We start from the raw sequence: 17,361 nt of genomic DNA on the forward strand, positions 1-17,361 counted from the left end.
ACACCCAGCCAGGACCCCCATAATCATGTAGCGTGCCGGGGCTTGGAAGATGAGTACCATGCCCACGTCTACCACCCCGCGCCACTTTACACATGATGATCGTTTATTTTAAATACACCTTATGACCTAACAAAGACTTTCCCGTGTTGTTTGAATATATTCATACATAGGTTGGAATATAGATCTTTCTTCAATGGATAGCTATACTTTGGGACATTTGGATGTTATAGTGAAGAAAATCGTGAATTTCACTGATTGAAGAGTAAAAGACAAATACAGCAGTAGGTTAATTGCAAAGAAAAAGGTTGGATAATGAAGATTGCAGAATGAGACTTTGACCACTGAGATACTCCTTTGAAACCTTTTTTTTTAATATGTTTATTGGATTTTCTGTTAGACATCACATGTTATTCAAAGGTGGTATCCTTTATATATGTAAGGATTTTATTACTTATTTATGGAGATAAAAATTTGGGTCACCACGATAGCTGACTTTGCACTGTTCTTTAATAGTTTAACTGCAGCCCTCAATGTTGATCTGTTTTACTATTCCATATGTGTGTTTTGTCTTCTCTTTAGACTTTTTCTTTCATTGGTTATGAACCTGATAATATATTATAGGTGGTTCTCTCTTTCTAGTGTTGTCGTATTTTTTGTCACATAGGTTGCCAGATGTAGTGAATTCAATCAGGTATGTATATGGTTCATATATTGGTTATGCACTAGTTTTATTTCTTTTTGACATATTTTTCATTGCACATGGCAATTAACTCTTGACTAGTGTTTTGTTAGACATTAGTGTATAGCAAGATTTTTTTTACAGTTGGGGCAAGTTTTTACACTTTTACATTTATTTATGCACTTTTATTGCGCTTGCACTCTATCACTTGTTTAGGAATTACTTATGTACTTTTCTTCATATATGGTTCCCATTGACACCATTTATTTCAAATATATAATTATGATATGTTTCCTATGTATCATAATTTTTCATATACCCTGCTCAAAAAAATAAAGGTAACACTAAAATACCACATCCTAGACATCACTGAATAAAATATTCCAGTTGCAAATTCATTACATAGTGGAATGCGTTGAAAACAATAAAACATAAAAATGATCAATGTAAATCAAAATTAATATCCCATGGAGGTCTGGATTTAGAATGATACTGAAAATCAAAGTCGGAAATCAAATTACAGGCTGATCCAACTTAAGTGGAAATGTTTCAAGACAAGGAAATGATACTCAGTATTGTGTGTGGCCTCTACATGCCTGTATGACCTCCCTACCACACCTGGGCATGTTCCCGATGAGGCGGTGGATGTTCTCCTGAGGGGTCTCCTCCCAGACCTGGATTAAAGCATAAGTCAACTCCTGGACAGTCTATGGTACAACGGTTGGTGGATGGAGCGAGACATGATGACCCAGATGTTCTCAATCGGATTCAGGTCTGGGGAAAGGGTGGGCCAGTCTAAAGCATCAATGCCTTCATCTTGCAGGAACTGCTGAAACACTCCAGCCACATGAGGTCTGGCATTGTCCTGCATTAGGAGGAACCCAGGGCCAACCGCACCAGCATATGGTCTCACAATGGGTCTGAGGAGCTCATCCCGGTACCTAATGGCAGTCAGGGTACCTCTGGCTAGCACATAGAGCGGCTGTGAGGCCCTCCAAAGAAATGCCTCTCCACACCATTACTGACCCACTGCCAAACCTGCAGCAGGCAGCAGAACATTTTCCACGGCGTCTCTAGACTCTGTCAAGTCTGTCACATCTGCTCAGTGTGAACTTGCTCTCATCCGTGAAGAGCACAGGGCGCCAATGTTGAATCTGCCAATCTTGGTGTTCTCTGGCAAATGGCAATCTCCCTGCACGGTGTTGGGCTGTAAGCACAATACCCACTTGTGGACATCGGGCCCTCATGCCACTCTCACAGAGTCTGTTTCTGACAGTTTGAGCAGACACATGCACAATTGTGGCCTGCTGGAGGTAATTTTGAAGGACTCTGGCACTGCTCCTGTTCCTTCTTGCGCAAAGGAGGAGGTAACGGTCCTGCTGCTGGGTTGTTGCCCTCCTACAGCCCCCTCCACGTCTCCTGGTATACTGGCATCTTCTCCATGCTCTGGAAACTGTGCTGACAGGCACAGCTACTCTTCTTGCCACAGCTCGCATTGATGTGCCATCCTGCACTACCTGAGCAACTTTTGTGTACTGTAGACACCGCCTCATGCTACTGTACCTCTAGGTATGAGAGTAATGACAAAATGCAAAAGTGACCAAAACAGCCAGAAAGGATGAGAACAGAGAAATGGTCTGTGGTCACCACCTGCAGAGCCACTCCTTTATAGGGTGTATCTTGCTAATTGCCTATCATTTTTACCTGTTGTCTGTTCCATTTGCACAACAGCAGGAGAAGTTGATTCACAATCCGTATTGCTTCATAACTGGACAAGTTGTTTTCACAGAAGTGTTATTGACTTGGAGTTACATTGTGTTGTGTTTCCTTTATTTTTTTGAGCAGTGTATATCATTAAAGGAGCTGCGCCGTTCCATTAAGGCTGGAAATGTTAGGACCCACTAAGAGGTTTGCCGTGACGTGGCAGTGGGCTTCATACATTCTGATCAGAATGTTAAACTAAGAACCTCATGTTCAGTTTTATATATTTTTGCAGAGAGGAATTAGGTCAATGTATGTTTTTGGATGTGCTGTCCATTCTATTTTTTCAGTGAATTAATATGACATTTCATAAATAATAAGTCCACATTTTGAATCATATCATCCTAGAGCAGGAAACATTTTTTTTTTCATGTTAAAACAATCTATGGGATAATTTGGCAACCGCTGTGCCTGCCTTTGCTATAGATGTTTTTTTTTTTTGATTGACAGACTGCAAAATATGTCCTACTTTGGTGTGACTTGCGGACCAAACTTTCCATTTCTAATGAATGAGCCCACAATTAAAATTGAAAGCACATTTATGTCATCCATGTTGCAGAGGGGTAAATATGGCCTTGCTTATATACCACCTTGAAATGGGCTCCAGAATAGAATTGTTTAGATGCTTCCATTTCTTTCTAATATTAAACTAAGCACCCTTCCATAGTTAATCTTGTTAACAGAAGCTTCCTCTGCTGCTAGGCTTTTCATAACAGCCCTGATAAGTTCCTCCTCCAGATACTGTTAGGATTACCCATTGAGTTTTTCAAGTCACTTCAGGAAAACACAGACAGTGTTTGGAAGTCTGAAAAGAAGCTAAAAAGGCTGAACATATCCCCGGCAAGTCACTTTGACACTGCAGTGCAGATGTTCATTCTTTTAATTGTTTCTTTAGCTCTTTTTCAGGCGGGTTCTTGAGCAGACCTGCCTGGAAACGATGTGCGCAAATACTCTTATCTATACTTCAGAATCATATGACTCCAAATCCTCCCTCGAGGACAATGACAGTTTCCACTGTTTAGCACTACATTGTAGAACAATATACTTTCCAAAGAGAGCCAGTGAAAGGAGCTAGCCATATTTCCTGAGTAAGTTCAGTCCATATTGCTGCATAAATGCAACCCATAATGCTCCATGAATATCAGCCGCATTCATAAGTGCCAGCTGCATTTCTTAAAAAAAACATATTAAGAGATGAATTGCGGCCCTCACCAGTACGTTAAAATTCAGCAAACTTTATTCCAAAGGCAATAAAATACAGCAGACCAGGAAGAAGCGAGTATCAGACCTGAAATGGCTGTTGTCCATGCATTTTCAGTATTACACATGCCTCCTCGCTGTATTTTAATGAATTTGGAATAAAGTTTGCAAAGTTTTAGTGTACTGGTGAGTCTCACAATTCATCTCATAATATATGTTTTGCAACTATCCTCTGGACTTTCTACATATCTTCTATATATCATTGCTGAGCACCACTGAAGTATATGGGGTAGTGTTTTCTGCTGAGTGCCAGTACTAATCCTCAAGATTTCATTATTTCTTAACGAAAACTAGCCACTTTTACCCCACTTATACCAGCCAGTTTATTTACCAGTCATCTGCAAAGTTCTGTTTTTAATATGTTTATTGCCATGTAAAACCTTTCATTTTTTGGGGGGAAACACTTAAAAAAGTTGTTTCATGAACACAGTCACTTTATAGTTGGTTGCGTTGAGTCCAGATTTTCAAACCAACATCTCAGCCATTCTTGCCTTGAGAACCTTATCTGAACAGACATTTCCCCTACAGTGGCTGTCATGCATGGATGGCAGGTCTGCCAGAGCTCTGATGCATTGATTAATGAATACATCACTGAATTAGTGTCCATGGAACCAGTAGAAGTCAAGGCTTCACTGCTATCCGTTCTCTATACTTCCTCATTCATTGTCAGAGAAAACAGTTTTTTTGCTGGGAAGTTTACCCACTGATCTCTTTGGGGCACATTGTATTTCATAATATGTCTAATTCAAAAACACATGTTTTATCTTTTAGCAGGCAGGACTGCGTTACTTTCTGTAACACTTGTCTTGCTGCCTAGATGGTGGTCCTCAAGGATCACCGGTATCCAACTCAAAAATCAATGTGGCGTCTCCAAAAAAAATCTTTCATATGTTCTCATCATATATATGATTTTTTTTTTTATTCTAGGTAATCAATAAAGCACAACGCATTTTGGCTAATCTTTCACAATAGCCTTCTTCAGGTTATAAAAAATATAAAATTAAAAGCACAAAAAAACATGGTTTGATGAGAACATATGAAAGATTTGTTTGGGAAGCGCCACATTGGTTTTTGAGTTGGATACCTGTGATCCTTGATGTTGCCTTAGGAGAGCCTTTCAAATCTCTCCTAATTATCCACCATGTGCTGCATACCCGTGAAATATAAAAATCTATTAATGGATCCCTCAAATTTTCCTATGAGATAAGATTTCAATTGAAGCTTCAATATACTGGATACCAGGTGAGCAAAATACTTGGTAAATTGATTTTCTTATCTAAAACAGCTACTCTTAGATCGGTGCCACTGGTCTCCTTTTTCTCCTTACAGAGAAACCCTTCCTAGATGGTTGTCCTGGTTTCCAAACAGATTAATCTATATTTACCAAAATGGTTCCAAGCACCTACTTATGATGTCTGATGGTTCCAGCTGCTGGGAGAAATTCTCTTACTCTATCTACCCAGTGTAGTTTAGTTTAGTGTTTAGTGTAGTTTATTTTAGTGTCAGAGCTACTTCTGGAGATCTCTGCACACTACATGCTGGAGGTCCCTCTAGTTAGCATAAAGTACTACCTTCTAAATGGAAGATCCTCCTGTGCCACATAGTTTAATAGAATTGCTTACATTAACTTCTTTTTGAGCACCACATGTAGACGAGCATTAGGTTCCATTCCGAAGGCAGCACTATTCCATCGGTAACTGACCTCAGCTTGTGACTTATTTTCTGAACCATTACCTGTGATCGCAACCTGTGCCTATTAACCAACTTTGAACCTAAGTTTATGACCCTGACCAATGCCTGTTTGACTTCTCTTTTCAATCTAAACTTGGGATTGCTACACAGTTTTCTTACACCAGCTAACCACATCAAAGAGGCAGTTGGTAAGCCATGACCTGCAGGTCTGGAAGCCAAGTCCACACTGTCTTGTGGTAGTCCCAGGTGAAAACTGGAGGGTCGGTTAGACTGCACTCTTTAACACTGCCAGCGCTAACCTCAAACTCGGAAAATTTTATAATTTTCTTCATTAGGTTTCTGATTGTGTATGATCGGACCCCCGCTGATCAATAACTTATCACCTATCCTGTGGTAGACGATAATTTGTTTTCACCAGACAACTCCTTTAAATTAATCTTTTGACTTAAACTTAAGGTGCTTGTCCGGCATCATTCATTATTGCATCGGGAGGTGACATGAACTGAGGAAATACCATCTACACATACCTGGTGGGACGCATGATTGCTAGGTATCAGTCACGTGTCTTATTTGAAAGGCTATGGGTTAGTGGCTGTAATGGTAATATTATTTGAGTGCATAATTTGGGGCCCCACTTTGTCAAAAACGGGCCCGATGTTTAGGCCATGCAAACTGCTCACAGTAACATGAACAATATGAGGCCTAGCATTGTCGTGTTAAAAAAACTGTTACTGGAACGCTTTGGAGAAATGGCCGCACCACTATTTCCTTGACCAAATCAATGTAACGCTGAGCTGCTAGTGTACCTGTAATGAATACTACAATGGCCTGGGAACTGTACATTATGCAACTCCAAACCATAATCCTAGGAATAGGATGGGATTATTTTCCCTTGTGAAGGGCTCTTCATGCAATGTTCACATGGTCTCCAGACCGGTCTCTGGCTATGACTGAATTCAAGACAAAAGCAAGATTCATCACTGAAGAGAATAAACCTCCATTGTGGCCACCATTCCTGTCGTGCTCTGCACCATATTAGTCTTTGTAAGTGGTGGTGTGGCTTATAGCTGAATGTTGTGCAAACACCTTTTTGTTGTTTGTGTAGACACTGTTTGCTGCCTAAGGCTGTGTGCCCACGATGCGTTTTTGTTGCGTATTTTGTTGCGTATTTGCAGCACGTAAACGCTCCAGAAACGCATTGCATACCTTATCCCATGACTTCCTATGACATTCTGCAAGTTCTGTGCACATGGTCCGTATTTTTTCTGAGCAGATTTTACTTGCAGAAAAAATACGGACATGACCAATTCTTGTACGTTTCTGCATGCGTATTTGCCTATACAATGCATTGGAAAAACGCATGGCAAATACGCGTCAAATACGCGTAAAAAACGCATGCGTTTTTCTGCCAAGGAGATGCAGAAATGCGCAGGAAAATTTCTGCTTCATTTCTGCATCGTGGGCACTAAGCCTTAGACTTGGTATCTGATATTTAATTTTACTTGCAGTACAGAATAGATCAATTGTGGAACCAGTGGTATGGAGATTTCTCCAAAGTGTCGTAAGAACCGTTTTTCAATACAACACCATGCCGGTCTTTCTACACACACATAATACACACATTTTCTGGTAGAGATTTGTCATCTTACTTTGATTATCTGATTTTTCTTTCTACTCATATGGACTTACATTTTAAAGAGAGGTTAAGGGAAAAAGCTCAATAGTCTCGTGTCCTACATGCTGGAGTTTCTTCGCAATCTCCTCCCAGAGAGACTTAAAGTAACCCTTGCAAATTGGCAGAGAAATTTGTCATTGGCCGAAAGATCCCATCGCCTTACTGAAGGACTATGTTTGTATTGTGTTGAAAAGGATCACCCTCACATTGAATGTCCTATACTCAAGGCTAAACAGGGCAACTTCAGACCCTAGGTGAAAAAGAATGGATTGGCTTGGAGTTAACTCTATCCTCCACTAAAGACAAGCTGTTGTGCTTATGTCTATTATCTTCAATTCCTCTGAGTTTACAGGACAAAGCCTTTATTGAATCTGGAGCTGCAGAAATGTTATTGAACTGTCACTAGCATGAAGGCTGAAAGTTCCTTTTTGTTTCTTTGTGACAGCCTTGGAAACTAATCTGTGCAAATGGATCTGGAATTCCTGGTGGTCATTTCCAATTCCAGATTGAGAAGTTGACGATTCATATTGGCACACTTAATATTGAGGACATTTCTGTTTTAGTTTTGCCATTTTCGAGCGCATCGTGGCTTTTGGGACTTACGTCGCTAAGGCTACATTTTCTGGTTATTGATTGGTCATCTGAATCACATCACCTGGAATGGATCATTTTGCTTTCAAAATTGCCTCAAAGTTCTGCCTCAGCCACCTTCTCTAAAATGCTTTTCTGCTTCCATTTTGTTCAACTTGCCTGCTCCTTACCAGGACTTTGCAGATGTTTTTTCCAAGGAGAAGGCTTAGGCACTTCTTCTACATTATCCATTTTCCTACTTCGTACCCCCTCTTCCAGGCACTAAACCACCCATAGTGAAAGTATATTCTCTATCTCTCCCTGAAACATAATGAGGCCATATAAACTTATATTAAAGAGAATCTGGAAAGGGGGGTTGTTATGGTATGTGTTAAGGATTAGATAAATAAAAATCCAATATCATCTGGCACCATCTCCTCTGTGAGTAGATAATTAAATTAGCTAGGAGTCTGCCAGTCTACAGGGAGACCAAATGCTCTCTGTGTGTTTCCTATCTAGCAAAGAGGTGCTAATATATGCACAGAAAGAAAATTGCTCATAGGTAAACTGGACATCTCCATTCCATACCAGGGACCTTAGAAGAGGAACAATGAAAATGCAATATTTCCATGCCATATATATACGATAATCTGATGTTAATACAATCCACAGATATATCTGTGATCCAAGGACCACTTCTGTGGTTCCAAGCGCCAGGATTTCTCCCGAGCATCCCCCCTACTCTGGAACTCTCTACCCGAACACATCAGACTCTCGCCTACCGTGGAAACCTTCAAAAGAAACCTGAAGACCCACCTCTTCCGACAAGCCTGCAGTAATCATTGCTCCACCACATTGCTGCACGACCAGCTCTACCCTCATCTACTGTATCCTCACCCATCCCTTGTATACTGTGAGCCCTCGCGGGCACGGTCCTCTCTCCTCCTGTACCAGTCACTGACTTGTATTGTTCAAAATTATTGTAATTGTTTGTGCTATGTATACCCATTTCATATGTAAAGTGCCATGGAATAAATGACGCTATAATAATTAACATAGTCATGTTTAGTTTGTCTAGGATGGTGAAAGTATGCTTTGAAATATGTTGGTCATTTTATTCCACTAGCCGGTTCCTGTACACTTCAACTGCGAGAGATTAGAATCTAAAAATAAAAAACAGAAAATCACATTGTATGATTTTTATATACTTATTTCATGCAATAAAATGCAATTTAATTATTTGATCACCTACCAACCAGCAAGAATTCTGTCTCTCACAGACCTGTTAGTTTTTCTTTAAGAAACCCTCCCACTCTGCAGTTTTTACCTGTATTAATTGCACCTGTTTGAACTTGTTACCTGTATAAAAGATACCTGTCCACACACACAATGAATCACAGTCCAGCCCCTCCATCATGGCCAAGACCAAAGAGCTGTCTAAGGACACCAGGGACAAAATTGTAGACCTGCACAAGGTGGGGATGGACTACAGGACAATAGGCAAGCAGATTGGTGAGAAAGCAACAACTGTTGGCACAATTATTAGAAAATGGAAGAAACACAAGATGACTGTCAAGCTTCCTCCGTCTGGGGCTCCATGCAAGATCTCGCCTCGTGATTCTGAGAAAGGTCGGAAATCAGCCCAGAACTACACAGGAGGACCTGGTCAATGACCTGAAAGGCGCTGGGACCATAGTCACAAACATTAAAATTAGTAACACACTACACTGTCATAGATTAAAATCCTGCAGGGCACACAAGGTCTCCTGCTCACACCAGCACATGTCCAGGCCCGTTTGAAGCTCGTGATTGACCATGTGAATGATCCAGAGAAGGCAAGGGAGAAGGTCATGTGGTCAGATGAGACGAAAATAGAACTTTTTGGTATTAACTTCACTTGCCGTGTTTGGAGGAAAAAGGATGAGTACAACCCCAAGAACATCGTCCCAACCGTGAAGCATGGTGGGGGAAACATCATACTTTCGGGGATGCTTTTCTGCGAAGGGAAAAGGACGACTGCACCGCATTGAAGGAAGGATGGATGGGGTCATGTATTGCGAGATTTTGGCTAACAACCTCCTTCCCTCAGTAAGATCATTTAAGATGATTCGTGGTTGGGTCTTCCAGCATGACAATGAACAGAAACACGCAGCCAGGGCAACTAAGGAGTAGCTCCGCAAGAAGCATTTCAAAGTCGTGGAGTGACCTAGCCAGTCTCCAGACCTGAACCCAACAGAAAATCTTTGCAGGGAGCTAAAACTCGATGTTGCCCAGCGTCGATCCAGAAACCTGAAATATCTGGAGAAGATCAGTATGGAGGAGTGGGTCAAAATCTCTGCTACAGTGTGTGCAAACTTGGTCAAAAACTACAGGAAATGTCAGACCTCTGTAATTACAAACAAAGGTTTCTGTACCAAATATTAAGTTCCGTTTTTCTATTGTATAAAGTACTTATTTCATGCAATAAAAAGCAAATTAATTATGTAAAAATTATACAATATGATTTTCTGGACTTTTTTAAGATTCTGTCTCTCACAGTTGAATTGTAACTATGATAAAAATCACAGACCTCTCCATTCTTTATAGGTGGTAAAACTTGCAAAATCGTCAGTGTATCAAATTCTTATTTTCCCCACTGTACTTTGTATTTTTGTACTACTTTTGTCTTTTTATGTATGTCTTTTTGTTAATTAATCTTTTTCTAACTTTATAAGCACTGTACGTTTTTTCATACATTAAGTCTATCATTTAATCTCTAAAGCAGTTAAAGAGGTATTCTCAAGTTGTCTCTTGAGCAGTTCAGAGCAATCGATTCTTCTTAGGTTGCTTTCACATTGCGTTTAGCCAACCATTCAGTGAGTCATGTTGGGGCTTACGTCCGAACCCCCAGCAAAATGGGATTCGGACATATGCGCCGGGGCCATAGACTATAATGGTGCCAACCGAGCAAATGTACGCTCTGTTGTGCATCATTTTTGGGCGTATACGCCTACTGGAGGCGGACAGTCAGGCCTAGTAGACTGCGTCTGGGTGTCCGCTTCCAGTAGGTGTATACGCCCGAATATGATGCACGCAGAGCGCACATTCATTCTTTTGGCATCATTATAGTCTATGGCCCCATCAGCCCATTTGTCCGATTCCCGTTTTGTGTGGGGTTCGGATGTAAGCCCCGACATGAGCCACTGAATGGGTGCCTAAATGCAATGTGAAAGCACCCTCAGGTTCCTTACTTTCTGGTTCCTAGCAGAGCGGGCTTTCCTCCTTGAGTGACTGCTTTGGTGAATAGTAAAACTATAGTATTAGTAGATTTGTAAAACATTCGTTTGAGCTCGTCCTAACATTGGACGAGCTCAAACGTTCTGTAGCTCGGACGGGCAGATGGCATATTACATCCAACATCAAATAACCTGCACAACGTCAGTAGTGGTATACTATGCCACTTGCCCCTGCCCATTGATTTATGTAGGATTGACTACTAGTCAGCTTAAAGTTCGTGTACGCGAACACGTTTTGCGTATTGGTGCGGCAAAGGAAATCAATGATGTTTCTCTTTTGAAAACGCTGCCACGGCATTTTTAAACAACATCATGATTGTGATGCCTCTTTACTGCAGGTTTTTGGAATTGACCACATTCCACCAAACATTAGAGGTGGCAAAATTAGTAAATCGTTTTTGAAAATGGAAACGAGATGGATTTGGACACTTAAAACAGTTTGTCCCCTAGGTTTGAACGAAAATATCAGTTATGTTCCCTTCTTGTAAACCGGTGTTTGGTCCTTGAACCAGTTTTAATCCTTTTATGTGTTGTTTTTAACTCATTATTTTTTCTGTTTTTATTTAGTTCCTAATATGGTGTTGGTCCTTACATGATACAGCTTCTGATAGTTGGTCCATCCATGCCTTTGGGTTATGGATGACCTTTCGGCAATCCTCTTCAGTTGCTGTGCTGTGCGTTGATGGGCCCCTATTCTACATTTTGTACCGTGGATGTCCATCTTGAGTGAAGACATATTGGCCAATTTGGATGTTTTGAGTGGTGTATAGAACTTGTTTGTATATTTAATTATGTATCACATTATATATTTGTCATGTTTGTGAATTCTGTCTTTTCACAACAGTCTTCATTTTTGTCACTTATCCCCCCCCTTTTTTTTCCCATCCCCCCTCCTTCTCTTCCCCCTTCTTCTCCCTTTTTCTTTCCTCCTTCCTTTTGCTCCCCCCACTTTTTTCTTCCCCTCCACTCCACCATGAATTTATTTATTTATTCACTATTTGTCACAGTTTATACCATTGTGTGCCTTCCTGTGACTTTGTCACTCTTATATGCATCACATTTTAATTTGGGTTTCCTTCTCTTCTTCCTCCCTCTCCCGTTCCCCCCTTCTTCCCCACCCCCTCTTTTTCCCGTTGCGTCATGCTGTTTAAAAAATAATATATTTCACATTCACATGCATATCATCACTTTATTTGCATTTTCCTTCCCATCATGTTATTTTATCATCATTCTATTATCTTTACATTTATATATATGTATATATACAGTACAGACCAAAAGTTTGGACACACCTTCTCATTTAAAGATTTTTCTGTATTTTCATGACTATGAAAATTGTACATTCACACTGAAGGCATCAAAACTATGTATTAACACATGTGGAATTATATACTTAACAAAAAAGTGTGAAACAACTGAAAATATGTCTTATATTCAAGGTTCTTCAAAGTAGCCACCTTTTGCTTTGATGACTGCTTTGCACACTCTTGGCATTCTCTTGATGAGTTTCAAGAGGTAGTCACCGGAAACGGTCTTCCAACAATCTTGAAGGAGTTCCCAGAGATGCTTAGCACTTGTTGGCCCTTTTGCCTTCACTCTGCGGTCCAGCTCACCCCAAAACATCTCGATTGGGTTCAGGTCTGGTGACTGTGGAGGCCAGGTCATCTGGCATAGCACCCCATCACTCTCCTTCTTGGTCAAATAGCCCTTACAAAGCCTGGAGGTGTGTTTGGGGTCATTGTCCTGTTGAAAAATAAATGATGGTCCAACTAAACGCAAACCGGATGGAATAGCATGCCGCTGCAAGATGCTGTGATAGCCATGCTGGTTCAGTATGCTTTCAATTTTGAATAAATCCCCAACAGTGTCACCAGCAAAGCACCCCCACACCATCACACCTCCTCCTCCATGCTTCACGGTGGGAACCAGGCATGTAGAGTCCATCCGTTCACCTTTTCTGCGTCGCACAAAGACATGGTGGTTGGAACCAAAGATCTCAAATTTGGACTCATCAGACCAAAGCACAGATTTCCACTGGTCTAATGTCCATTCCTTGTGTTCTTTAGCCCAAACAAGTCTCTTCTGCTTGTTGCCTGTCCTTAGCAGTGGCTTCCTAGCAGCTATTTTACCTTGAAGGCCTGCTGCACAAAGTCTCCTCTTAACAGTTGTGGTAGAGATGTGTCTGCTGCTAGAACTCTGTGTGGCATTGACCTGGTCTCTAATCTGAGCTGCTGTTAACCTGCGATTTCTGAGGCTGGTGACTGGGATAAACTTATCCTCAGAAGCAGAGGTGACTCTTGGTCTTCCTTTCCTGGGGCGGTCCTCATGTGAGCCATTTTCTTTGTAGCACTTGATGGTTTTTGCAACTGCACTTGGGGACACTTTCAAAGTTTTCCCAATTTTTCGGACTGACTGACCTTCATTTCTTACAGTAGTGATGGCCACCTGTTTTTCTTTACTTAGCTGCTTTTTTCTTGCCATAATACAAATTCTAACAGTCTATTCAGTAGGACTATCAGCTGTGTATCCACCAGACTTCTGCACAACACAACTGATGGTCCCAACCCCATTTATAAGGCAAGAAATCCCACTTATTAAACCTGACAGGGCACACCTGTGAAGTGAAAAACATTTCCGGTGACTACCTCTTGAAGCTCATCAAGAGAATGCCAAGAGTGTGCAAAACAGTCATCAAAGCAAAAGGTGGCTACTTTGAAGAACCTAGAATATAAGACATATTTTCAGTTGTTTCACACTTTTTTTGTTAAGTATATAATTCCACATGTGTTAATTCATAGTCTTGATTCCTTCAGTGTGAATGTACAATTTTCATAGTCATGAAAATACAGAAAAATCTTTAAATGAGAGGGTGTGTCCAAACTTTTGGTCTGTACTGTGTGTATATATATATATATATATATATTTACACTTGCATATTATCTCTTTTATGTATTATATGTATATATATATTTTCATATTTATTACATATGGCTTAGCACTATTGCACTTTAGCATATTGGCACGTTATGTCACACTCATTTCACTATTTGTTTAGTTATACAGTACAGACCAAAAGTTTGGACACACCTTCTCATTTAAAGATTTTTCTGTATTTTCATGACTATGAAAATTGTACATTCACACTGAAGGCATCAAAACTAAGAATTAACACATGTGGAATTATATACTTAACAAAAAAGTGTGAAACAACTGAAAATATGTCTTATATTCTAGGTTCTTCAAAGTAGCCACCGTTTGCTTTGATGACTGCTTTGCACACTCTTGCCATTCTCTTGATGAGCTTCAAGAGGTAGTCACCGGAAATGGTCTTTCAACAATCTTGAAGGAGTTCCCAGAGATGCTTAGCACTTGTTGGCCCTTTTGCCTTCACTCTGCAGTCCAACTCACCCCAAACCATCTCGATTGGGTTCAGGTCTGGTGACTGTGGAGGCCAGGTCATCTGGCGTAGCACCCCATCACTCTCCTGCTTGGTCAAATAGCCCTTACACAGCCTGGAGATGTGTTTGGGGTCATTGTCCTGTTGAAAAATAAATGATGGTCCAACTAAACGCAAACCGGATGGAATAGCATGCTGCTGCAAGATGGTGTGGTAGCCATGCTGGTTCAGTATGCCTTAAATTTTGAATAAATCCCCAACAGTGTCACCAGCAAAGCACCCCCACACCATCACACCTCCTCCTCCATGCTTCACGGTGGGAACCAGGCAAGTAGAGTACATCCATTCACCTTTTCTGCATCGCACAAAGACACGGTGGTTTGAACCAAAGATCTCAAATTTGGACTCATCAGACCAAAGCACAGATTTCCACTGGTCTAATGTCCATTCCTTGTGTTCTTTAGCCCAAACAAGTCTCTTCTGCTTGTTGCCTGTCTTTAGCCGTGGTTTCCTAGCAGCTATTTTACCATGAAGGCCTGCTGCACAAAGTCTCCTCTTAACAGTTGTTGTAGAGATGTGTCTGCTGCTAGAACTCTGTGTGGCATTGACATGGTCTCTAATCTGAGCTGCTGTTAACCTGCGATTTCTGAGGCTGGTGACTCGGATAAACATCTTTAGAAGCAGAGGTTACTCTTGGTCTTCCTTTCCTGGGGCGGTCCTCATGTGAGCCAGTTTCTTTGTAGCGCTTGATGGTTTTTGCGACTGCACTTGGGGCCACTTTCAAAGTTTGCCCAATTTTTCAGACTGACTGACCTTCATTTCTAAAAGTAATGATGGCCACTCGTTTTTCTTTACTTAGCTGCTTTTTTCTTGCCGTAATACAAATTCTAACAGTCTATTCAGTAGGACTATCAGTTGTGTATCCACCTGACTTCTGCACAACACAACTGATGGACCCATCCTCATTTATAAGGCAAGAAATCCCACTTATTACACCTGACAAGGCACACCTGTGAAGTGAAAACCATTTCCGGTGACTACCTCTTGAAGCTCATCAAGAGAATGCCAAGAGTGTGCAAATCAGTCATCAAAGCAAAAGGTGGCTACTTTGAAGAACCTGGAATATAAGACATATTTTCAGTTGTTTCACACTTTTTTGTTAAGTATATAATTCCACATGTGTTAATACATAGTTTTGATGCCTTCAGTGTGAATGTACAATTTTCAAAGTCATGAAAATACAGAAAAATCTTTAAATGAGAAGGTGTGTCCAAACTTTTGGTCTGTACTGTATGTCTGCATCGCATCTACCAGGCATGTCTCCACTCAATAGTATTAACCATCAAACATACAATTGTTCCCATTTTATATGGGTCTAACTGGTGTGCCTATGTATTTTGGTTGGTCACGTGCGCATGCGCCGCCTGTGCTCCTGATATTTGCTGGCTCTGTGTCTCCATGTGTCAGGTGACTCGGGTCACAGTCCCGACGTCATCGGTCACATGACGCGGACAGCCGCAGTTTCCGGTCCCTCCTGACGGCGCATGCGCGATCATCTTGCATCACCTAGTATGCACTGCCAGCATCTCCATCACCCTAGGTACCCTCCCTTTCCGGCCCATACACCACTAGGCTTCCGGTCTCATTTTTGCGGCCGGTTACTTACTGCCTTTTCTAGTCTTTCATTTGATTGGCCATACACACCTTTTTAAACACCTCCAGTTCTAAGGAACACTACCCCCTGACGAAGGACTCCCCGTCCGAAACACGTGTCGGGGTCGCTCTGCATTCAGATACAGGATCATCCCATCAGGTATGCCTCCCAGCACTGCCTCCCTCCGTGATCAGCCCTCCACACCATTCATCATCGATCACTAGGTCTTTCCTTCCCTCTCCTACCCACCCCATCCCTCTCCCCCACCCACACACCTCTCCCTCATTCCCCCTCCTCCCTCCTGTTCCTCTGCCATGAGGGCATCACGCATCAGCAATTATACACCATGTGCACTGTAGGGGTTAGGAATTGATATACTACCATTGATTACAGATTTTTATGCGGTGCCCAATAAAACACCATTTTTTACTTAGTAGTTTAATACTTGATTGATCTAATTATTTATATTATTTTACATAAAATTATTGAAGTATTATATAGGTGTACCAAATGGGCACAGCATACTACCATTTTTGCACCTGTTGGTAGTACCTTGGGTTCTATATACCTCATCATAACCTTATCCATATGTTCATTTCCTATTGATCCTTTTATCATGATTCACATGTCTAATTTTTGTATTTGCATGCGGGCATTCTTGTGCTTGTAGTGTCACTATAACCAGTACTCTAATAAAGGTTTTTTATTTATCCCAATCATTGTCATACTGATATTTGGACCCGACATTTGGTGGTTCTATTGTTTGTTGTTTGACATATGGTCTGTACCTGGATCTGAGAAGACCTATTATGTGAGGACTAGTGTTGAGCGATACCTTCCGATATCAGGAAATATCGTATCGGATTGGATCGGGCCGATACCCAAAAAGTATCGGATATCGCCGATTCCGATACCGGAAACCAATGCAAGTCAATGGGACACAAATATCGGAATGAAAATAAACCCTTTCTTTCCTTGTAGGTTAATTCTACATGAAGTAAAACAACTAAGAATAATGTAAAATGACATGAAAAGCCGGCAATTCATCAGCGGCATACACCGGTACCCGACAATTTACAACAGAAAGAATAGAGCTTCACACATAGATTAGATAGATAGAAACATGTCAGTCACATATATATGAAGTACAGTGACAGTGTTGGTTACTGTACTTGTCATTTAGTGTAAAGGATTTATTTAAAAAAATAATAGTGTTTTCGTGCACCGTCTCTTTAAAAAAGCCGGCCGGCAATTCAGCAGCGGTACCCGACAATTTATAACAGAAAGAATAGAGCATCACACATAGATTAGATAGATAGAAACATGTCAGTCACATATATAAGAAGCACAGTGACAGTGTTGCTTACAGAACTTGTCATTTAGTGTAAATGATTTATT

The sequence above is a fragment of the Phyllobates terribilis genome, unplaced genomic scaffold (assembly GCF_046119375.1).
Source record: "Phyllobates terribilis strain yellow unplaced genomic scaffold, ASM4611937v1 Scaffold_3__8_contigs__length_932513732, whole genome shotgun sequence".
NCBI lineage: Eukaryota > Metazoa > Chordata > Amphibia > Anura > Dendrobatidae > Phyllobates > Phyllobates terribilis.